Source organism: Petromyzon marinus, chromosome 23, assembly GCF_048934315.1.
Source record: "Petromyzon marinus isolate PM22_M1 ecotype Great Lakes invasive population chromosome 23, UKy_Petmar_22M1.pri1.0, whole genome shotgun sequence".
In the NCBI taxonomy this organism is placed as follows: Eukaryota; Metazoa; Chordata; class Hyperoartia; order Petromyzontiformes; family Petromyzontidae; genus Petromyzon; species Petromyzon marinus.
In genome coordinates this window covers 4,444,780-4,470,232 of record NC_133689.1, presented here as the reverse complement: position 1 = coordinate 4,470,232, position 25,453 = coordinate 4,444,780, and positions in this window count along the sequence as shown.

Genomic DNA, 25,453 nt, shown 5'->3' with positions numbered 1-25,453 from the left:
CCCCTCCCCCCCACCCCCACCGCAGCCCCCCATCTCTCTCGTGCAATTGTCGGGGGAGCAGTAAAAGTGTGTGGGATCGGATGCAGTGTTTCGTTCCTTGTGGAAACAACAGCAGCTGCCCTATTCATTTTTGTAAAATTCACCAAATGTGGATGCGTACCAATGTGAGCAGCGGTGCCGTGATATGCGCGCCTTACCTCCAGCGCCGTTGGGATCCGTCCTGCTGGGCCTGGCTCGTATTTGGCTGCGCGGATGGTGCGCCAATTCCTACGAGCTAAGGTTTGTCCATTCGAGCCTCCGAATCTCGCCAAATGAATGCCCCCAGATAGTTGTGCTAAATTAATCGATGAGTAATAGTAATAATAATAGTCCCATGTACGGTATATAGCGCTTTTCATCAAGGATCTCAAAGCACTGTGCAGGACACAGCAGCAGCAGCAGACACAGCATAACCAGTATTCTATTATAATACATTTACTAAATTAACCAAAAGTTTAATGATCGGAAGCGTATAAATAGGCTTTGAGACGCATTTTAAAAATGTCCACAGGCTCAGAGAGTAGGTCTCTTTTGTTACCCATGTTTTATTACCATTGCACTATGTCGCGAGACAAAGTGTGCATTGTGAAATCTTGCAGGACAAGGCATCGCCCCGATCACGATTGGCAAGTGAAAACGGTCAATGGGAAGTGGATGTCACAGAACTGCTTCTGAAATACCTTCTTCAGGTGGCCTTTTAATCCACATCAAGCACGCCGAATTTTGTCATGCACGCTGCTACTATGAATATGCTCGTGACACGTGGTGTAGAGCTGAAATGTTTACTACCCAGAGTTTTAATCTTCTAGAAATCAGTAAAAGTAAAAAAACAACAACACACATTTGACGTGGTCTTTCATTCGTGCAGCCATTGGTGACCGCACTTGAGAGCATTGACTCGCTGCACTTCAGAACCTGGCTTAACCATGGGCGGCTGAAACTCAACTTCCTAACCCAGGATCACAGCCATTGCCTGCTTAGTTCTCTGAGCCATACGACCAATGTAGTATCGCAGTGTGATTCATTTCCTTGTTATGAGTTTTGTTATTACAATCTTCTTTTTTTCCTGCCCCAATAGCCAACACAGCGACTTGAGTGGAGTCAATGAATGGGTTCCAATAAATTGTCCACTCCAGTAGGTTTGGCCGCTTGAGCCCATTGCTTCGCATTTGGCAACGCCTATGCTTTACCGAGATCCGACGATGGAGACTCTGTCGCACAACCGGCGGCGCTCTTTACTCACTGCGGGGAAACACCTCACAGATCCACTCCGCCTCTTCCGAATATCTCCACTGGACGTGAAGACTTATCGCCGCACTTGTAAAACCAAGTTACTCCTAATGTGGCTGTCGCCTGATGAAGCAGGTTGTAATTACGGGCGAAACGTCGTACTCAGATTGTAAATGTTGTTGCTTTGCTCTCCAACACACCGTTGTTGCTGTACTAGTAACGAATTGGCCACGTTCTGTTTCCGTGACAAACCTTACTAATTGTCTGTGTCGTGTGGTGGCGGGTTTAACGATACATTTATATATTTACGCGATCAAACCCCCCAAAAAAACCCCGTATTATGGAAGTTATTCCTCCATGCGACGTCGTCGCGAGCGATGAATGTTGCCGTGAGCTGCTCTTTTATCGCTTGTTGGCAATAACAAAGTTGTTTTCTGTTCGCAGAAATGACTTGCAGCCGATGCTTGTGGCCACAGTGAGACCGCCGCTGATGGCTCCGAAAAACGGACACTCACCAGCACCTGCAACTGTTTAAACTGAAAACTGGAGCCAAGTTTGGACCTCGTGCGGAATTCTCGCATCCAAAGTTCAGGATTCGCATCAGAGTCCTCGCAAACATACTCACATTGTCGACGTGCACGCATGTATGTTGAACTTCTTTCGCACCGTACGTGGCCAACCGTGCAGGGGGAAGGACGCGCCAACAGCCATCCCCCAAAGCAGGGCTGCGGAACTTTTTTTCTGACAAGGGCCATTTGAATATTTAGAACATCATTCGTGGGCCATACAAAATGATCAACTTAAAAATTAGCGTGTTATATTTGGTCAAACATTTAATTAACTCACCCCTAATGTGATGGCTGGAACTGCTTCTCTTTGGCGAGGCCTGTGATGATGTTAGCTGGTATTGATGATGTTGCTACTCGCAACTGCTTTTCCAGGCTTGCTCCTAGATTTATTGATTTCAAGTCCCGCCTGCGGTTGCCTTGGCAGGGCCAGACCCAAATTATTTCGCGGGACTTATACGGCCCGCGGGCTGGACGTTCCCCACCCCTGCCCTAAAGGATGGCCTTTTAAAACGCTGACCTGCCCGTCATTTGCAAGGGAGACAGTTAAATCGTCAATACATTTACAGTCATTCTCAATCCACAAATGGGTGGCGGGGCCCTCCCCCATGCCCTATCGGTGATTGGAGCTTTTTTTTTTTTTTACCACGCTTCACCATGCTGGTCTGTGCGGGTTGGCGAAGGGTGGAGGTGCGGGGACCGTTTACGATGTCGCCTCCCACCCGTGCAAATTGCATTCGGTGTCCATTACGTGGCCAGGCATCAGTGGTAGGCGCAGTACGTGCGGTACGCTTACCACTGTCCATCGTGACTGGGGGAGCCAGGGGGGGGGGTGACTCAACTTACATGGGTTTGGCACTGGGAGCCTGTGTGTGGCTCATAATTTATCTGCGGTCACATTGCTCTTTCTCCGGAGAGTTGTTGTGGTTGTTGTGGAGAATGAGGAGGCCAAATTGCAAGGGGGGAGCGGGGGGGTGGGGGGAATTTGCATTTAACGATCGCTGTCTTATCTCTGAGGACAATGTCGCAATAGGGCAGTGTTCTTAATTACAAGGCCCGCGGGCCTTTAGTGCGGCCTTAACGCGCGGCTCCCAACAACACACGAACATGTGAAGACACCCCGCTTGCAGGCAGTGTGGCGGCCCTCGCACCGATGATGTCTAATTCTCCCCTCTGAAAATGAGTGAAGAACGCTGCCGATAGGAGATGGTGGCCTGTGGACGACACGAACGGCAGAGTCGCAGCCAAGGGAGGCCTAAGAGAGCAACGTTCATTGTAGAGAATGGAGTGACGACTCAAATTAAACTATGCACATTTTTTTTGTTTTAACCAGATAAGGCCCACTGAGCTATGTAGCTCTTTTTCAGAGGCGACTTGGCCACACAATGATAGGTCAACAAAGAAGCTGATCGCGTGGAAATGTATTGCAGCCAAAAACTCTCAACGTAGGATTCTAAATGTGGAGGCAAAAACCCGAGGACGTGGAGAAAAATCCACACGACCACGGGGAGAAGACACAAACTCTAAATATACAGGCGTTCGGGATCGAACCCAACGACCTCCTGTATATCAGGCGAGGTAGTTATAATCTCGCTAGTGCTAAGTGGAACGTTATTTCGCCGGACAGTGAGAGATGACGAAGTATCGCAGAGGCCTTCAGTCACCGCTGTATTCAAGTTTATTTATTTTAACCAGGATGAGAACTCAAGAGACCAGGGTCATCTCATTCGCACGGAGTGACCTGGGTCAGGAACACGACAAAGGCAATCAAGGTTAAAACAAAGCATACCTGTGAAGCAAGTAATACATCGGAGCAAAAACAACAGAATGGGAAATCGGAGACAAAAAGTAACTTCGTGACAGAAGAAATCGAAAAAAACTTTGCAAAAAACATAATAAATTGGAAATGCAATTAACGTCTTGTGACAAAAGTTCGCTCGGGCAAATCGGTTGAAAAAATAATTCCTGGTAAAAAAAAATAGTTTACAGAAACGTCAAAATGGATTTTTAACGCATAGGCTTTTGCGACCAATATTTTCCATAATAGAGGGTGTTTTTGGGTTAGATCGCGTAAATATAAATTTGTCAAAAAACCCGCCACTATCCGACACAGCCAATTAGTAAGGTTTGTCACTTTAGCAAAACATGGCAATTAGTTATTATTTCAGAAGACCGCTGTGTTGGAGAATAAACCCACGTGACAAACCTTACTAATTGGCTGTGTCGGGTGGTATTTGAGTTTAACGACACATTTATATTTACACCATATTACCCTCACAAAAAACCCTCTAGTTTGGATCAAAATGGATATTGGGTGATTCTTCACAATCGTGGAAACAATGGGGGTAGGGTATAGTAATAGGTTTTACCCTTTAAACTGGCACAAAAAACTGACACCTTTATTCAAGGCATCATGTTTGCAATAACCACAACACAAGCAGTCAAAATGCAAACAAAAAAGACAACTCTGATAATAATATGCGCTGTCCTTGTTGTCTTTTTTGTTTGCATTTTGACTGCTTGTGTTGTGGTTATTGCAAACATGATGCCTTGAATAAAGGTGTCAGTATTTTGTGCCAGTACAAAGGAGGTCTCATAATGTAAATACTCTTATAGTGCGCTGTTTTTGTGTTGTACGCCTTTTGGCGTCTTCTGGTCCAACACCAGTGGAGACTAGGCTCTAAGAAAAGCTGTCTCGGGTGTGGACCAATCAAATTCAAGGACAGTGCATATTATTATCAGAGTTGTCGTTTTGTTTGCATTTTGACTGCTTGTGTTGTGGTTATTGCAAACATGATGCCTTGAATAAAGGTGTCAGTTTTTTGTGCCAGTTAAAAGGGTAAAACCTATTACTATATCTTGTTACTGGCAAAGGTCTCATAATGTAAATGGGAGTAGGTTTCTTCAATTCATCGCCTCTGTCCACCCGGCAGAATGAATGGGTACAACACAGTGGACCGGCAGGTCACGTGTGGTGGTGTAAAGTGTGGGTGCCCCCACCTCCTCCCAAGGCGTCTGGCCAGTGTGGAAGAGTAGGCCAATTATAGCATCCACGAGAGAGACTCGCTTGAGATTCATCGAGTCAGAGGCTCTTTCGCTAGCAGTGGCACGAGCAAATAATATCGGCATTGCACCTTTAACCATTTCACTAAGTTCCAGAGAACCGTCAAGGATGGGCGGTTCATAAAGATGCATGTAGAGACGAAGTTTTATGATATTTTTTTTGGCCCATTCTTGGACCGGGAGCCGCGTGCTTGGCTCGGCATCCACCACCGCTCGACCCCTACCGGGAGCGGTCGGACGTGAACGTGACGTCGCTCCACGCTTCTTACGGATCCCACGGCGGCAAGTTGGGACACGGATGGCGAGGCTCGTACGTGTCCTGGCCAAGTCCCCTCTTTCGAGACAATGCGCACGACTTTCTGAGAATTCCGAAAGGAGAAAAATACCCCCCAACACGTAGGCAACACACGCAAATCCCCACGTTTAACTTAACGTGTTTTCATAGGTTAGAGGGGAGCCGTGGGTTCTGAAACGAGTGCTCTGAATTGTATTCGCGGCCGTAGCAAACGTCGTTGGCAAGTGACATCCGAACCGGTTGGAGGCCTTCTGCACCTTTCACCGACTTGCACTGTTCAGCCTGGTGAAGTATGGTCAAACAGCTCCAGCGACTGACATGCCATATGGAGGGGGGGAGGGAGGGAGGGTGGTACTTCACTCAGAAATGGATTGACAAAGGGCTTAACATTGTTATATGCGGTGAGACATTTTACGTGTTTGAAACACAAAGCTTTTGAGCCATTGTATTCATTCTCTTACAAATGCATCTGCCGAGATGCTGGCTAACCCGAATTCCATAAAAAAATGAAGGATTGATCAGATCAATCCAGGATTGTGTGTTTTTCTTTCATACGGACCGGTCCATGTGATCCATGTGATTGTTCGACAAGAGCTTTTAAGTTTCCTTCAAGGTTGCCCTCTTGGGAACAGTGCTGCGGTCACGTCGCATTAATAAATGGGAGAATCACTCCACAGTGACACTGCTGGAGCACTACAGAGAGGCGTTTTTATTTTTTTATTTTTTTATCATGAACGAAGCTTAAAGTTTATTCGACGGTGCAGCACACGGAGAGCAAGATGAGAGCTGTTCGCTTCCTGGCTTGTGTCTTGCTCTGACTTGCAGCGAGAATGTTGAACCTATGCCCTGCTCCACGGTTACTGCTCACCACTTGGTACCTTTGAACCTTTGAGGCTTTGTGCCTGTGCTTATCAAGCATTGTTTAAAAAAAATTAAACGTCCTCACCTGACCTCTAACGCCACTCGGCCAGATTTAAACAACAAACTGAGGGAGAATTTTTACTTGGGTTTTTTTTTTGCTTTCTTGAATCCGGCGATGGAGCCGACAGCAGAACCTGACTGTTTTTATTTATTGTACAGGACGTTGCGATGCACACAAAATGCCCAGCACATGGCACCGTTAAAATAATAAACACTTTGTCGGTGGCTCTAACAAAAAAAAAATACTCCAACAAAATGATGATTTCTGGGAGTGTGGCCAACAAAAGCAAAAACATTACATTTCATCTGCGCCTGGGAAAAATATCTTCGTGAAAAAAAACTACTTTTTTAGTTTCCGTTTAACCGTGGGGTTTTTTTTTTAAACATAGAACCTTTCTGCTTTCTAATATGAGTCTTACCGAAGAAGGCACACTTTTGGCACAGTCGCTCACGTAGCAGTGTTAGTTACGCAGCGGGTGGTTAGTTTCGACATGCACAGTATGTATGTCAACGCACTCCAGGCGTGTGACGATGCGTCGATAATAGTTGATTCTTACGCTCATGATGCACGCATAACCTTGCACACGTGAGCGTCAATTTTTCTTTCCCGACGAGACATAATACGTACGTGGTTGGGTTTATAAGCTGAATGCTCGCAACATTGCATACGTGGGTGATTGAGAAGTGTGCGCCTAATCCTCCAATACCGATCGTGCCCAATTCGCACTGAATGTGGGCCACTGACCTTTCGCTCAAACAACCACGATAGTTCTGTGGATTGAGCAGCTGGGGTGGGTGGGTGGAAGGTGCCGCTCAACCATAAAGATTTAAAGTTCAAATTCAGGACAGACCCAAATGACCCTATCACCCCCCCCCCCCCGCCCTTTGGGGCCGTCGCCGCTTGGTGGGAAGTCGACAGCGGTCGCGATATGGGGCCGTCCATAAATGACGTCACGCGATTTTGGACGATTTTTTACACCCCCCACTCGTCACACGGCGTCACAAAAAGTCAGACCTCCCCTCAAATATGACGTCACAAAGCTCTGCCCCCCCCCCCAAAACCATATTTACATTTTGAAAATAAAACATGCTTCAAACCGCTTTAAACTTGTCATAGTAGTGCGTATTTAATGTGACGCTGCACTCTGATTTTGTAGGAGTGTTGTTTTAACAATTCTATATTTATATTCTTAGTTTTTTCGGTAAAGTCACGTTGAAGAGAAACAACAAAATAACAAAATATATATAAAACAATAAAAAATTCTCACGACGTTTCGACCATAACTCAAACACCTGATGATGACCGTTTGAGTTATGGTCGAAACGTCGTGAGAATTTTTTATTGTTTTATATATATTTTGTTATTTTGTTGTTTCTCTTCAACGTGACTTTACCGAAAAAACTAAGAATATGAATTACTGCAGTCACGAAAGCTTTAAATCAAAAATTCTATATTTATTTAAAGTTGCGCATTTTGATGTGACGTCACATTTCTCAAACCCCCCCCCCCCCCCTCGTCACACATCATCATAAATGTCTGACCCCCCCCCCTTCCTAGGTGCGTGACGTCATTTATGGACGGCCCCTATGGACGTAGCGGCCGGAACCACGCGACGCGTTCCGCCATCGCCCCTCGTGCGCCGCGCACGAGGGGCGAGCGGCGAGCGCGTGCCAGGAACGCGCTCGCTTCCGTTGTCTGTTTGTGACGCGGAGCGCGCACGCATCTTCTGATTGGCGCAGCCGCGAGTGAGTGCGCGCGCCGTGCAGGAATGCGTGAAGCGCGGCGTGACGGCAGCACCACCCCCACTCCTCCTCCTCCTCCTCCCTCGGCCACCACCAACCCCCAGCTGCGGCGAGAGCGCCGGCCGTGCGCAAATCCGCCGCGAGCCGATAAACGCGGGCACGCGAGGGGTCGCGCACCCTTGGAGTAAGACGGGGGGTGTGGGGGGGGGGGTGGCGCGTCAGGCAGGGCACAGCAGGGAGAGCACGCGCGGCCCAACAGCTCCACGACGCAATCCGTCGCCAGTAAAAGGCGCTCCCGGAAAATCGGGAACAGAAACGCGATCGGACACGGCGACACGCGACGCACGCACGCAAAGGCGTTCGGCCGTTCCCGCGATTGGACGCGCCGACACCTCAGCCGAGGAGTCGTCCAACGGCGCCACCGCTAACGCTTCACACCATCGCGCCAGCGCACCGGGCGATGAGTGTTGGGGTCGTGGCCGGCGGATGAGGGGGAGGCATGGGAGCGGGCGTGGGAGGCGGCGATTGGGCGCAAGGACGGAGGGGGAGGCCGGCGGCCGGCCGCGTCAACTTTGGGGGGCGAGCGCTAACCTCCCGCCCCCGCACACCCCCACACACACCCCCTCTCCACGGCCAATAGCAACGGCACTTGAAAGATTACAGCAAAAAAACACAAAGTCGAGCTGGCGGAGGGCATCTTGAACGGCTATTCCCTGGACGTCTGGTCTCATTTTCGCTTAACACGTCACGACCACTGGGTGTCATCTACCATCAGACACGAGTCTTGTCCCACGCAACTCCCCCCCCCCCCCCCCCCAGGGCTTTCTCTTGAAGTTGACACGAGCCCATTGCTAATTCTGTTGTGGGTCCCTATTTTTTCAACAACATTTTTTAGATTCTTTTTACTTTTTTACCATTTCGCTCTCTTTTTTTCTAAAACGACAGAGGCACAAATGATCGCGCAACGAAGTGGCTTATCACGCAGACATTTATAGCAGCCACATACTCAAAGCGCATGTTTACAAACGTGGATGAGAAAAATACCGGATAAAAATCCATGCGACCACGGGGAGAACATGCAAACTCAAAAGACGTCCTGTATACCTGGCGAGGTAGTGAACATCTTTGTACCGTGGCGCACCTCTAACAGCGAGGCAGGCACCACACATGGCCCCTTCCACTACGGCCCTTCCTGGTGGCCCAAGGTTCCAACCCCTCACTCGGTCAGGCCCTCCATCATCAGGGGTCTTGCTACTGCTGGTGATGTTGACGGTTTATATCTGTGCTATCTGTGTCACGTTGACATGAGATGACACTTCCTTCCGGAACTCACACGGCAAAAGCTTGTCTCTTCATACGATGTGCTGTTAATGTGTTATTGTAAGCCTTCTGTATTGTGCTGTTTGATCGTCCGTGGCAGAAAGCCAGATTTGAACCCAGACATTCAGTCGTGCTAAGTCAGCAATCTCCGGTACTCCTTTTGCACTGGCTCGTACATGCTGAGCGAGTTCGGGTACAGGTGGTTTTCCACTGACTCTTTCGCGTGCAGAGCCGAGATCAAACCAAGCTCCGCCGCTGGTCTCACGGGACATCTGAATCTGACTCGGGTGCCAAGCAAGGCTATCACAGACAAAGATCCCCCATATAGCCTTCATAGACTGTTGGGGCAAGTGCTGCTAGCGAGCTTAACATAATAAAAACTAGATAATAAAAAAAACTAGATCTGGAAATGTATTCTTCTACATATGGGGAATAACACTGCATCTCTCCTACACCCCCGTCACCTCCAGTCAGCCAGCCAAACTTACAATCTCATGTAGAACCCTGTCTCCCGCCACCTTTCTCCGTATTGGATATCCCAATTTATCTTAACGTCTCACTTTGTCTATGTTTCCATCTCTATCTGTTTCTCTATTCCGCTGTCTCCTCTTTAAATGCTTCGATAGAACTCCCACGGTTCCTGTTTTCGGGAGCCTCCCACACGGTGATTCCTGCACCCATGTTGAAGACTTGATCTGCTTGTTTTGTCTCATCCACACAGTGTTCAACCACCACCCACACTGCAGATTACAACAACACACTCAGCCTCTCACTCACTCACTCACCCTCCCTCCCACTCAATTACTCACTCACACACCCACTCATTCACTCACCCTCTTACTCACTCACTCACCCTCCCTCCTACTCAATCACTCATTCACACACCCACTCATTCACTCATTAACTCACCCTCTCACTCACGCACTCACCCTCCCTCCCATTCAATCACTCACTCATACACCCACTCATTCATTCACCCTCTCACTCACTCATTCACTCACCCTCCCTTCCACTCAATCACTCACTCACGAACCCACTCATTCACTCACCCTCTTACTCACTCACTCACCCTCCCTCCCACTCACTCACCCTCCCTCCCACTCAATCAATCACTCACTCACACACCCACTCATTCACTCACCCTCCCTCCCACTCAATCAATCACTCACACACCCACTCATTCACTCACCCTCTCACTCACTCACCTTCTCTCTCACTCACTCACCCACAAACTCACTCACACACCCACTCATTCACGCACCCTCTCACTCAGTCACACTCCCTCCCACTCACTCATTCCTCACTTAATCGCTCACAAAAAAAGACAAAGATCCCCCGTATGGCCTTAAAAGACTGTTGGGGTAATTGCTGTTAGCGAGCACCTATGAAGGCCGGCACCGTACACGAGGGGGTGGACGACCAGTACCACGACCGACCGCCTTTGTCTCCCCAGTGGTGATGTTTGCACATCGCAGCAGTTACTCATTTGAGTTTGAGTCGACCTAGGGGAGGAGGTCCAGGACCGGCTCAGATAATTATCGTCACTGGTGTTGGCCGTGAGTGGGAATCGAACTCGGGGCGCCTGTGTTCGTAGTGCAGCCCGCTTACCGCTACACCACCGCATTAGACTCAAACACGTGACGCCGCAACGACCACTCGCGTCTCAGCTCATTCGTCGCGTGTGACGTCGGTGGCGGCACGGCTCTGGTTCCGCAGTGGGAAAAAAATACATCTGGCCGCCTCCTGAGCCCCGTCGAACTGGCTCGAGCAACAGCCCCGGCGCGGCTCGGATGTGGACAGTGGAAAAGAGAAAAGAGTTTTCGCGTGGCGTGAGCCCCCCGTGAGCTTTCCACGTGGCGACCTCTGTGCTGTGATGTGTTTTTTTTGGAGCAGCAGTGGCAGCGGGAGCTATTCGTCTGCTGCGAGGCTGTGTGAAGGACCGGCGCCTGTCCCCCTTGTGTGTGGGTCGGGAGCTGGCCTGGGTGGCCACCCTCTTCCTCTGTCTAGCGGCTTTGCTTTTGTTAGCCTGCTGGCTGGGCCTCTCTTGGTGGGTGTTTTTTGTCGTCGTCGTTATTTTTCAGAAGCAGTGAATGTTTCACTCTCAATTTCAGCCGTAGAGCTTTACTTTTGGCTTAAGATCTCATTTCACCTCATTATTTATTCACTGCGTTTCAGTGTGAGGGTGGGGGAGGGAGTAGGAGAAATAACTGAACATGCTCTCAACTCAAAATCCCTCCTGTTTTTATTGCAATGAGTTGAGTAACGTACCGCCTTTACCGGAACGGAATTGCTTCTCTCTTCACATGGGGTCGTGCATTGTAATCGATGTGTGATTTTCACAGTAATCGTCGAAATATAACTGTCTAGAATGTGATGGATTCCATTGGATGGGAGCTTATTTGTACTTTAAACATATTCACTACATTCTAAATGCATTTTTATATAATAATTAATACAACAAATTCAGGCCATTCTCAATCCACCCGTGCAATGAAGACCGCTCCATGCCATATAAACACGATGCATAACGGAGGTATGCATTTTTATCCTGCTTTGGAAGTTCAACAAGCACTTTTGGAAGGAGGTATAATATATATTTTTAATCCACGCTATACATTTTCAAAAAAAAAACTTCCTTTGAATAAATGTCACTTATTTAAACAACGGCAAAAAAAAATAAACTGCATTTGGAAACTGAGTAATTGGCGACCAACCGCCAATTTCCCCCAAGGAAGTGCCACGTTTTTCCACCCAAAGGCAGCAACATCGAAGGGATTTTTGGCCCCTTTGAAGATCGGGTTTAATTTGCTAGGGTAACGGATACCGTTTATAGGGCACTGCCACGGTGCACTATCGTCGTACACGGCGCTTTCATAGAAGTGACACCTTCACAGAAGCGGCCGTGGGAGGGGGTCTGGGTGGTGGAAGCTCTGGATACGGTGGTTAGCAGTTCGGGTGGTTGCCACCTGTCCAGATTTTTCCAGGCTCGCTTAACCTCCCTGAGCTGCTGTCCCGAGAAATGAGTCAGCCTTCCCGAGATATGATCAGTCTCGTAGTTTTGTCAATTGCGTAAAAATAACAATGATACGAAACTAAAAACTAAACAAATTTTCTTTAACAGGCTAGGCCCACTGAGCTACGTAGCTCTATTTCAAAAGCGATCTGGCCACAAATGAGAGCTCAACGAAGTGGCTTATCAATGATAGCGAAATACTCTCAACGCATGTTTCTCAATGTGTGAGGGAAAAAACCGGAGGACCTGGAAAAAAATTCTCACCACCACGGGAATAACATCCAAACTCCAAATATGCATGCGTCAGGGTCGGAATTTAACCCACCACCTCCTGTATACCAGGCGAGGGAGTTAACATCTCTACACCACTCCAGACCATGAATTTCCATGCAGTTCTCCCCTGGTCTCGTATTGTGAGATCTTCTCTTTCCCATTAGATGTTCTGGGGTGTTTTTTTTTTTAGAGGTGGTAAGCCTAAGTGGCAGAGCAAACAGTGCTGTGGTCGAGAGCAGAAGGGAGGGAGACTGAGATTAGGTGGAAACTGAGATGAGGTGGAGACTGGGATGAGGTGGAGACTAGGATGAGGTGGAAACTGGGATGAGGTGGAGACTGGGATGAGGTGGACGCTGGGGTGAGGTGGAAACTGGGATGAGGGGGAGACTAGGATGAGGTGGAAACTGGGATGAGGTGGAGACTGGGATGAGGTGGACGCTGGGGTGAGGTGGAGACTGGGATGAGGTGGACGCTGGGGTGAGGTGGAGACGAGGATGAGGCGGGAGGATGGAATGAGGTGGAGATTGCTATGAGTTAGAAGCAGGAACGTGCAGTAGGTTTGAGTTGGGGGGTGGGAGAGAGCAAGCGAGGGCTGATGTGCCCACACCCGACAAATGATTCCCACGTGCGCCCGGGGCCTCTGCTGAGGAAACAACCGCGAAGTTTCTTGTTTCGTCCAGGTTGCACGGCTCCCAGTTCTGGGTGCACGGTCTGATCCATTAGATCCATCCAGAGAGACCGAACGTGCAGGTACGGATTCTGAAGTTCAGCGCTCAGCAAGCATGCATTAAAAATATATATCCAGTATAAAACATCTGCGTTTCATTTGGGAGGGTTTTTGTTGTTGTTGTATCTTGACGGTTTATGGGTAGGGGTGGGACGTGCGGTAGGGAACACGATCGGTAGAGGAGGACGCCTTGGGACCGAGGGCTCTGTGCAGTCGCTGAGATAGAAGCACTTCCAAAGACAAAGCTCCCCCGTGTAGCGTTAACATACTGTTGGGGCAAGTGCTGTTCGCACCGCACCATGTACTAATTTGAGGCTGAGTCGACCTAGGTGGGGGGGGGGGGGGACGGGGGAGGACCGATTCGGATAGTTGTCACTGGTGTCGACCGTGAGCGGGTATCGAACCCGGGTAATCGAGTTCGTAGCGCAGAGTGCTAACCGCTACAGTACCGCTCTGCACAAGCACGCACACACACACGCACAGACACACGGACAGACCCACACACATACACCCCTCTAGAAATGACCTCATCACACAAAACCACACACACGGGTTCTCTGCCTTACAAGGAAGAATGAAAATACCCAGTTTTGGCAAACACTCGTATTTCCAGTATGAAGTAGAAGACATTTACTTGGATGATTGGAATTAGCATTTGTGTAAGTTGGGTAACTTCCTGTGTTTATATCTGACATATAAACTCTACAGGTGCTACGGGTACAGATTCTGCTGGATGGGTTAAAAGAGTCAATATTTTAAATTAATCATTACCGCGATTCATGGCTAACGTTCCCTTTTAAATCGCTGGGCTGCAAGTGTCAGGTTTAAATGTATTTAATATAACCAAGTGAGAACAAAAGATGACCAGGATGATTCTCATTTGCAAGAGCGACCTGGATTATTAAAATTGGGTTGGGAGGTGAAGCGTCATTACATTCTTAATGCCAAATGCAGGACATCTGAACATCAGTGACTCGCAGTTGACACACACGCTGAATGCTCTATTCCCACTTGAACTCACAAGTGTTGCTCGTGGTGGCTTCTTACTGGTAGCCAGTCCATGACCTCTGACCTTGGTAAAGAGAAGAAAAGGAATCGCAAAGGTTGCACATCGAGACGCGACGAGTCGCCTCCTGGAAATGAGACGAGCGAGATTAACCTCAACAGATCTCAAGGAGGCTTTCTCATTCCACTGCTGGATGAAGGCTTCCCCGCACACTGCGCGTCACCTCGCTGGCGAGCGGGGCTTTGAAACCCAGCACTGGTTCAGATATCGCTCGCCAATGGTGCGTTAGCCGTGGCCAGGAATTGAACTCGGGTCGCCGGGTTTGCAGCGCCGTGCGACAACCAATGCGCCGCTGCTCCGCCCGTGAGAAAACGCGGAGCTGAATAGCGGCCACGCTGTTTCAATTAATTCAACATCTCGGCTCGCAAAAATAAATACACAGTAATTATTTAGTGTAATTGGGTCGACGGTTGCCTGCACATTTAATTAACGTTCTCTTATCCCCCTCCCCTCCTCCCCTCCCCTCCTGCCCCTCCCCCCACTGAGAGAGGAATTGCAGAGTGTGATTAATGTGGCGCGCGATTCGCTGACCTCACCCACCCAAAACTCATCGCTCAGCCCCCCCCTCCATCGCTCACTCGCCCCGAGTGGTGAGACCCGCTCAGCTGTCTGCCCGTAATGTACTTCTGACAGCCTAAAAGCATTTGCTTCTATTTTGTGTGGTGCGGGATAGGGGTGGTGGTGGTGATGAGGGTGGTGGTGGTGGGGGTAACATTTGGCAGTCCCTGGTCCTGTGCTGCCGTGTCTGCACACGAACATGGTGATGGTGTAAGACAATATATGTCCCCCCCTCCTCCCTCAAAATTTCCGTTCCCCAAGGAATAAATATCTGTCCCCCCCCCCCCTAAGACGTAATATTATCGGATATTGCAAAGATCACTTTGTGAAAAAATCCCAATATTCCCCATTATTGGTTACCATTCCGAATATTTGCACCGTGTTATTGTGCTATAAAAAATCATTTTTGTCTCCTGCCCGTGGACTCACGACTAAAACCCTAATCTTAAGAGCACTTTCCCAAGTGATTGTAAAACAGTATATGTCCGTGAGCGCTTTACTCCGCCGTACCATTTGTTTGGCATGAACAGCAACAAAAAAACGCACGCGCACCAATACTCCGTGTGCTAAAGATGCTCTTCATCATGATGTTGAGTTGGTATAATGCGAGTAACTTCAGCTTGTAAAGCGTCCTATGGTGTTCGCTCGCCCTCGCAGAGGGAGAGAGGACGACTCTGGAGACGCGTCGAGGAGCAGGAATCACAGGCGAGCAGTGGTGGAGTCAGCGGCGGCAGCCACGTGGTCAGCCAGCTCTAAATTCCCCGCACAAGCTCTGCAGTCCTCGATATATTAATCAGAAGCAGTATTTCGATTTTATTTCTAGAGGAATCCGATGAGCTATAAAAAATTATTTTTTTACAGATGCCCGGTAAGGGCCAGGTCAGAATGTTAGGACAACAACCAAAACAACAAGCACGATATGAGTGCTAAGTATAGGAATGGTAAGAAAATCACACACAAAATATAAACAGAACTGTTTTGTTTTTGTGTTGAGTTTCTTGTCCCCCCCCCCCCCCACCTCCGATTAGCATGGCTGGTTACGTATGGTGCTGAAGAAGTTCAACATATGTAAATATATTTTTGTTATCTTACCAGGTAAAGCCCACTGAGTTAAGAGCTTCTATTTAAGAAGCGAACTGGCCACAAATGATGACTCAACGAAGTGGCCTATCAAGTGTTTTGTGTCAACTTATGAGTGTTTAAGTGTGAGAGGAGACAGATGCACCCAGAGAAAACCCACGTGTGCGAGGGGGCAACACGCTATCCCCGATGGAACAGGATTAGTCCACATTTTATGCTGTCCCGCCTTCTCTTAGCAGGCCAGGGTACGAGTTTGGCAACAACTTTTCAGTGATCCACGAACCCTCATTGCTGTCTCCACAGTGCTGGATTGCAGGCCACGTGCGAAACCACGACCGCCAGTCATGTTAGTATTGCTAATACCATAATAGTTATTATCACGTTCATATTCACATTGTATAGCTGCACAAAGATAGTGCGTGCATCAATATGAGATTAAGGGTTATTTCAATGTCTCGTCTACCGTATGCTCAACTACCCTTTATAACCAGGTTAAATTGTGCATCGTTAACAATGTTCAACCTTAAACATATATGGAGTGCGCTATAATGACTAGTGCAATGGTCCAATTGTAATTGACTGAGACGAGATAAAAATACGAATTCCACGGATTATTCGGTGATGCAGCCACCACTGCGTTTGCAGCAGTGCGCCAGCACAATTAACAACGGCACGCAGCACATTCCCTCGATCGCACTGTGTGCCTTTAAAATGAAGAAAATAAACCCCCACGTGTATACAAAAAGGTGGAATTTCAGGCTAGATCAGACATGGGCAAAGTACGGCCCCCGGGCCGTGTACGGCCCGTTGGGCATTTTAATCCGGCCCGCCGAACTTGTCCAAACATTAATATTATTAAATAAAATTTTACCTTTCTCCTGTAATGCCCCCATTTCCCCATTAGATGGCGCACTTTGACCGGGAGTTACGACATGTTTTTGAATTGTTCATGTTCGTGCAATTTGTTCAATTGCCTTGCAAATAAATGCTTTGCCACCTGTTAAAGGCCAAATCCTTTCATGTAATGATTTTTTACATGTCATTTATATTTAGTTCACACAAACACTCCATCCATCTGTTCCTGGCCCGGCCCCTCTGTCAAATTTTAGAACCCATTGTTGCCCGCGAGTCAAAAAATTTGCCCACCCCTGGGCTAGATGGTCCTTGTTCATTTATGTGCTATGAAGAACGGCCCATTGACTGAAATGTCACCGATTCGACGTGTTTCCTTAAAAGGCCACAATGCTATTGATATATTTTTTTATTTTCAAATTCCACAAGTCGTCATCGGCAAGACGAAGACTACTGCTAAAATAAATAAAAGGCTGACTCTAAATAAAGCTGTGTGTGTGTGTGGACCAAAGTGTCCCTTACAATGAACTTTGATCCACAGTGGCTTCTCAGAACCTTCGATTAGCACGGACGGCTACATACAGTGCGAAAGAAATTCAACAAAGACAAACATCCCCCGTATAGCCTGAACAGACTGTTGGGGCAAGTGCTGTTAGCGAGCACCTGTGAAGGCCGGCACGGCACACGAGGGGGTGGGTGGCCAGCACTACGCCCGGCCACCTTTGTCTCCCCAGTGGCGATTTTTATACATCGCACCAGATACTCATTTGAGGCTGAGTCGACCTAAGGGAGGCCCAAGACCGGTTCAGATAATCGCCACTGGTGTTTCCCGTGAGCGGGAATGGAACTCTGGTTGCTCGGTTCGTAGCGCGGTGCGCTAACTGCTACACTACCGCGCCCCACAACAGGTCACTGACAAACTGCATCTATCTATCTGTGTTAGCGACTCAGCCGAGTGTGCTGTATCTTCCACAGATGTTCCTTGACCTCGTGCATATTTGTACTTTGTTATTTTTTTCTATGATGCACCACTGTGCTTCCTTCTCAGTCATCCTCTTGTTTAAGGGACACCCATTCCAATATGTTCAAAATGCGGCCACCAGGGTGCTTACTGGTCCGTACGCCCTCCAAGGATGACATCACACCTGTGTCCCTTCTCTGGCTCCCTGTCCGTACCCCGTATCAATTTTAAGATTATCTTACTGGTATTCAAGGCCTTAAATGGACTTGCTCCTCCCTACATTCATGACCTCCTTCAGCCACGGATATTCCATCAAGATCATTAAGATCCTCAGATTGTGCATTGCTCACGTCCCACGGTCTCTCGGCTTCACGCTTAGGGAGTGACGATGCCTTTGCAATTGCGGCACCTGAATTCTGCAACTCCTTGCCCTTTCGAGACATGTACACATCTTGAAATCCAGACTAAACACGTTTCTGTTTAAAAAAAGGGGTTTCACTCTTTCGTTACTTTCAAACGTCTTGCTCACTTCCACTCTACTTGGTTGTCGTTAAGTATTTCCCCCTTGCCATGCATAGCGCCCTGGGAAACGATTGCTTGAGGGAGCTTTGTAAATTGAAATTATTATTGTTGATTTCGAGCTCAATTGAGCAACTGTCGCTGGAATCCCTAATCAACTCGGATGGATGAGTTGTGCTGCCTGCTCATAGCTCGTCTGCATTTTTATATATATAAATATATACACAAATGTAACACAGCAGGACACGGCACGGTTGGTTCAACCCTGCCACAGATAAAGAATCCATCGCGAACGCTCGCGGCTTAAATTCCGTGCCGCGAAATAGCGCGGAAGCATCCCCCGTCAGATTGTCCGTCATTAGATTTGTTTTTTTTAGGTGGCGATTGCGAGGCGACACCGCCGCGAAGCTGGTCTATAAATGTACTATAATGCCATCCTGTATTCATCCGGGAAGGCTGCACTGAGTTCATCAGCCTTTTTTCTTCTTCTTCTGGAATATCCTTTGGCTAATTAAATGTATGAGTGTTTTGCTTCATGGGTGGGGGGGGGGGGGGTCAAACCCCACGGTGAACACGGAGAGAACGCTCACGTGTGAGGTATTTAGCACTCAGAAGCTACACACAGATGGATTTTAGGAATCGTTGCTGTACTGCCTTAATCTGTCCACCGAGCAGTCCGTCCCTTGTTGAAAGCAGCTCCCTCTTAATCGTACCCTGACGAATACGCGGCGAGAGAAATTCAAGTATCTACATTTTCCAATCAAGACTTTTTTTTAATTGCTACAAATTACAAAAATCTGTAACAAAAATTGAAAAAAAACATGCAATAGGCCATTGAGTTCCATAGCCATAGCTCGGTCGAGCGAGGATGTTTGTCTTGTTTGCTGTTGTAACTGTATGTCTGAATCGTGCCAATTAATTGAATAGTTTTGATTGGTAGAGGGGGGAGGACATTCGATGCCTGGCAAGAATGTGAACGCGTTCTGCTGAAACTCTCATGGGGCCCAGGTTGACCTGAGAAAAGTTGTGAGGAAAGAAATCAAATGAGCTCCCACTTGGTTAAGCGAATAATTGTATCGTTTTCATCGTTTTTGTTGCATCGTTTGTTGTTGTAATTCGCTGACCCGCCCCTACTGGACATCTGTGAAAAAAAAGAGCTTCATGGCTCATCGGATTCCTCCGGCAGTCTAAATAAACGTCCTGATTCTGGCTCGCCACGCACAGCGGGGCGACGCGACAAAAATCCGCGGACCAATGCCGCCGCCGCCAGCCCGCCGTGCGTGGCGCGCGGCGGGCGGAAGAGCCCACAGGGGCAACAGCGGCCGCGTCGCCCATCACGAGTCGTTCATCACGAGTCGTTCATCACGAGTCGTTCATCACGAGTCGTTCATCAGGAGTTGTTCATCACGAGTCGTTCATCACGAGTCGTTCATCACGCGTTGTTCATCACGCGTTGTTCATCACGAGTCGTTCATCACGCGTTGTTCATCACGAGTCGATCATCACGCGTTGTTCATCACGAGTCGTTCATCACGCGTCGTTCATCACGCGTCGTTCATCACGAGTTGTTCATCACGAGTCGTTCATCACGAGTCGTTCATCACGCGTTGTTCATCACGCGTTGTTCATCACGAGTCGTTCATCACGCGTTGTTCATCACGAGTCGTTCATCACGAGTCGATCATCACGCGTTGTTCATCACGAGTCGTTCATCACGCGTTGTTCATCACGAGTCGTTCATCACGCGTCATTCATCACGCGTTGTTCATCACGCGTCGTTCATCACGCGTTGTTCATCACGCGTTGTTCATCACGCGTTGTTCATCACGAGTCGTTCATCACGCGTCGTTCATCACGCGTTGTTCATCACGCGTTGTTCATCATGCGTTGTTCATCACGCGTCGTTCATCACGCGTTGTTCATCACGAGTCGTTCATCACGCGTTGTTCATCACGAGTTGTTCATCACGAGTCGTTCATCACGCGTCGTTCATCACGAGTCGATCATCACGCGTTGTTCATCACGAGTCGTTCATCACGCGTTGTTCATCACGCGTTGTTCATCACGAGTCGTTCATCACGCGTCGTCCGTGAAGCGCGTACGTGGGGACCTCGCCGCGATCAAAGCGACGCATCCCGTGGTTGTCGTCATCGCCAATGGTGCTGTGGTTGTCGTCGTCTGTTAACTCATCTGTGGCTTATTTTATAGTTTTTTGTGTTGTCGTTCTCTCTGCGTTATTAACATCCAGCATGTGTGCTCACGCATAACGATTGGTTTTTAATTCGTTCCAGCTAAGGATGAAACCTGAATGCGTTATCTGTGTTCGTCTATCTCGACGTCTAACTGTCTGTAGCGGGGGGTGGGAGGGGCATGATAACTCTCATGAAGATGATTCAATCCGATTTTTGTAGTATTTAAACTAAACTAAAAAAAAATGTTGCCAGGTCAGACCCACTGAACTATATAGTTTTTTTTTCAGAAGCGACCTGGCCACAAATGATCGCTCAACGAAGCGGCTTTTCAAGTGTAAAGTTATAGCAGCCAAATACTCAATAAACGTGTGCTGCTAAATGTGGAGCCAAAACCCGGAGAACTTGGAGAAGTATCCACGTGACCAAATGGAGAGAGAGACGTGCAAACTCCAAATGTACAGCAGGCGTCAGTGTTGGAATCGAACCCACGACCTCGCCACAGTAGCTGGACTCACCTTCCTTGAAAACCGATTACATTTTAGTTTTTTTTAATCAGAGGGTTGATACAATAATCAGAGAACAAAGAAGCGGTTTTGCCAGCGGTTGATGCCATCGATTTCACTCACGTTGACGCCTTTGTGCACGCATTGTGTCGTCATCGTGTCACGTGGCTCGTAAGGTAACGTCACCGTCGCTAATTAAATACTTGCAAAGCGCAAGTTGCAGAGAGCACGACCGGTTTCGTGCGAGCGCACGATTTCACTTCATAACGCAACTGTCGCATTGTAATTCCATCATAACGGGACAATACCTTTCGGTGGACACCGCGTACTTTCCTGCAATCGCACGCGAAACATAGCTGAAAATAATCACAGACACGTGCTGCTGCTGCTGCACAACAACAACTTCGCAAACCATATCGTGACCTCGCTGGCATCATTATGAATGTGGCATGAAATGACGAGTCCTTGGGCCCTATGGGGGACGGAAAACTGCCATCGCCATACCCGACTCTTAACGAAGAAGGATTGCACATCCTGCGATAATAGAAATATCCCTTGCGTTTATTCATGGACAGGACGTGTTCTAGTTACCTTCCTGTGTCGAGCAAGTGTCACTCGCCGGTTTGTTTGAGCTGCCCTTGAAACTTGGTGACGAGGACGGGCCTAATTGTCGCACTCATCGAACACACAGCGCTCGCCACAAATGAACCACAATACCTTGCTGGAATCGTCAAGGAAACATAAACCACCATCACACAATATCTGGTCGTCCTCGAAGAGGAGTTTGCCTAACCGTCGAACGAAGACGGCCACTGCATCGCGCGCTTTCAGATGAGCTTCTGAGGCCGTCTGGAACGCTCTCCTTCCGATATTAGGAAGCCACTGGAGCTATGCACTTTGATTCTAGACTGAAAACTCACTTCTTTACAACTGCTTTTTGTGTTTAGTTTGTTGTCCTTCCCCCCGTACCTCCGATTAGAACAGTTGGCTACGTACAGTCCGAAAGAAGTTCAACATGCATATGTACAGGAGCTTTCATATCGGTCAGCGCCCTCTCGATCATCCCACACACTGTGACTCAAACCGGAGCCAGATGCCCAGAGAGAGCCAGCCAGTGTTTTCGCTCCCACAATCGCTACCTTCTCGCACGCCCACTCGCTCTGTTTCATTTTCTGCCTTTCGTGGTTCTTGCTCGGCTTGTGCTTGACCAACGGAAATTTCAGGGCCGCATTTTCGCCACCATTTTCTGTGCCGTGGAAATTATTAAAAAAGTTGCATCGCTGGCATAATTTAAGGTGTGTCCAATTCGACAATGAGTCATTTTGGAGAGAGGACAAAAGGCAGTAAGGGAAGCCGTGAAAGGGAAACGGAGTATATGTTCACAATTCTCAAATAAAGCCCGCGGTTGAACAGTAGATGGTGAATCATCCGTGTCAATACTCATTGGCAACATTTTATGTTTTTTTTTGTCACACTTCTGTAACTTGGGAAGCTGAGTGCTGGTTTATGAATGTAGTAATGCGTGTTTTCCTTGGATCATTTGGGTCGTTCTTCTGGGAAGAGCAGTGATTACAATACGTATATTAAAATCGGAAAGTTGCAAGCTTACATCCTCGCCAAAGTTTAATTCAGTCCATCATCTCCGCGAAAGTATTGTTTACAAAACATATTGGTTTGTTCTTTTTCTCCAAACTTTATTCCAAACTGTGCTCTTGGCATCAGCTTATGAGACAAAATGTTCATTCAAACGCTCACCGAATCGTGCATCGCCCTGTGGTACGGAATGGCCGGCAGAGGGAAATTTCGACGAATTAATTCTGAGATCTATTCCAGTCGCGTCTGTGGACAGTGTAGCGATTGCTCATGTGCGCTGCTGTAGAGATGGACTTTTGACAGAATAGGTGACACCCAAATTCAGTGTGTGTGATCTTAATGAAATTAATAAGAAGTTGATAAGGAATTGGCACCTCAAATTAGCACGGTTGGCGACATACGGTGTGAAAGAAGTTCAACTAACATACATATGTAACAAGTCAACGATGGATCATGTTTGCAATGACCACAACACAAGCAGTCAAAATGCAAACAAAAAGAGACAACTCTTATTACTATATCTTGCTACTGGCAAAGGAGGTCTCATAGTGTAAATGCTTACCCCGAGCTCTCAATACTCTGATGGTGCGCTGTTTTTGAGTTGTATGCCTTTTGGCGTCATCTGGTCCAACACCAGTGGAGACTGGGCTCTAAGAAAAGCTGTCTCGGGTGTGGACCAATCAATTTCAAGGACAGTGCATATTATTATCAGAGTTGTCTTTTTTGTTTGCATTTTGACTGCTTGTGTTGTGGTTATTGCAAACATGATGCCTTGAATAAAGGTGTCAGTTTTTGTGCCAGATAAAAGGGTAAAAACGTATTACTAAGTCAACAATGGTTTGCCATCATCAATAGGCTTTCTTCTGCCATAGGAATGCACAATATCCACCACTGGCTCTGATCTGTATACAGACGTACACCACCGCATGCTAATTTTAAAGGGAAACCATTTTGACTTTTGTTTTACGAGCCCAACTCGGGCATCCGAATGAGACGAGAGAGATCTAGTTCCAACTCGGGCATCCGAATGAGACGAGAGATCTAGTTCTAACTCGGGCATCCGAATGAGACGAGATATATCTAGTTCTAACTCGGGCATCCGAATGAGACGAGAGATCTAGTTCTAACTCGGGCATCTGAATGAGACGAGAGAGATCTAGTTCTAACTCGGGCATCCGAACGAGACGAGATATCTCTAGTTCTAACTCGGGCATCCGAACGAGACGAGAGAGATCTCGAGTTCCCCAGTGCTTATCCTGGCTCATGACACTGGAGAAGTGGTCCGAACTGTCGTGCCGACTACAGCGACACCGCTTGCCAAACAGATTCGTTCTGACATGGGGTGCACAGAGGGTGAGGGGCAGGGCTGCATCTGCGGTGAACTCACGGCGAGAATTTGGCTGACCCCACGTTGGCAGCGATGCCGCCCGCGGCGCAACGGCTGCCACGCTGAACGCTGCAACGTCGCGGCGGCCGGGTCCGACCTCTCGCGGCGACGCGGCAAGTCAGTTCAGTTCATTTATTTTTGGTATAGCCCCGTGAGCCATTCGGCTCTTGAATCGGGTGCAACCACAACAAACAAAAAAAACAAAAACACGAACAAGAAAAACATCTTGAAGTGACTACGTGACTGTGTCGCAACGGCGGTGCCAACGTCTGAGATGAGACTCCGTGCCGCCCTCTCGGTCCACCCCGAGCGGCGCGAATTGGTGAGCGCCGCAGTTTCGTCGATTGGCAGGTCTGGCCGTGGTGGGCTTAATGCGTGGCTGCGGCTATCTCTGGTGAGACGTCTAGGGAGCGTGGAAGAGTCAGTGAAGAAGCCGATACAGGGAGGAAGGGAGTGGAGGGAGGGAGGGTGCTCTCGGGAGCTTTCGCTACTGGATGCCATTCTGCGGGGTTTTTGCAGGGCTGCGCCTTTTTACCCGACGGGATGGGCAGGCGCTCTTTACAGATGCCGTGATTGATGGGTGGCGTGGGCCACATGGCAGATGAAGTTAATCAGCTATTGATACGGTGGGATTTTTCGGCCTAGAAGTAGGAAAAAAAAGACTGCTTTGTTTTTGCTGCCATGTTTGCTGCTCGCAGGCATATTGCCGAAGATAACAAATCGTCTACCCGGGTTGTGTGAGCCTGTGTGGCACGTACATGTCCATTTAAGTGCGAGTATGTTTGTTGAAAATGGATCGTCAATTGTTTGTGCTTGTACCGAACGCTTGCATTTATTCAAAATAACTTTATATCCTGGGAAAGCATGCCATGAGCCGTTATTATTTTAACAGCGATGGCGGTGGCCCATTCCAGCGCCCAGCGCATCATACCAGGCATGATAGGCACTCCGCTACCATACATGGGAGCAACAGCACAACAAGGTTAAAATGGATCTATGCATTTTCTGAACAACAAGACGATTACATGCATCTGTACATACACATACACACGTGTGTGCACTGGTATTCCATCATGAGTTCGTGATGTGTTTTTGTAAAGTACAGAGACGGTACAGCGGTTCGCTCCCTGCGCCGTGGGCCCAACCAATATAATGCCTAACATCAGGGCGAGTGGACATCTGAACCGGTCCTGAAACCAACCCGCACTGACCAGCGTGGTGAAGTATGGTCAAACAATCCCTCTGTGCCGACATAGGTGGAAGGAGGCCTTCATTCAGCAATGGATTGAAAAGTATCTCAAAAAATAATTTAATTGTCAATTACACATTTTTATTCTGATTTAAAGCTTTCCTGACTGCAGTAATTCATATTCTTAGCTCTTTCGGTAAAGTCACGTTGAAGGGAAACAATAAAATAATAAAATATATATAAAACAATAAAAATTCTCACGACGTTTCGACCATAACACAAACGTTCACACCTGATGACGATCATTTGTGTTATGGTCGAAACGTCGTGAGAATTTTTATTGTTATATATATTATTATTTTA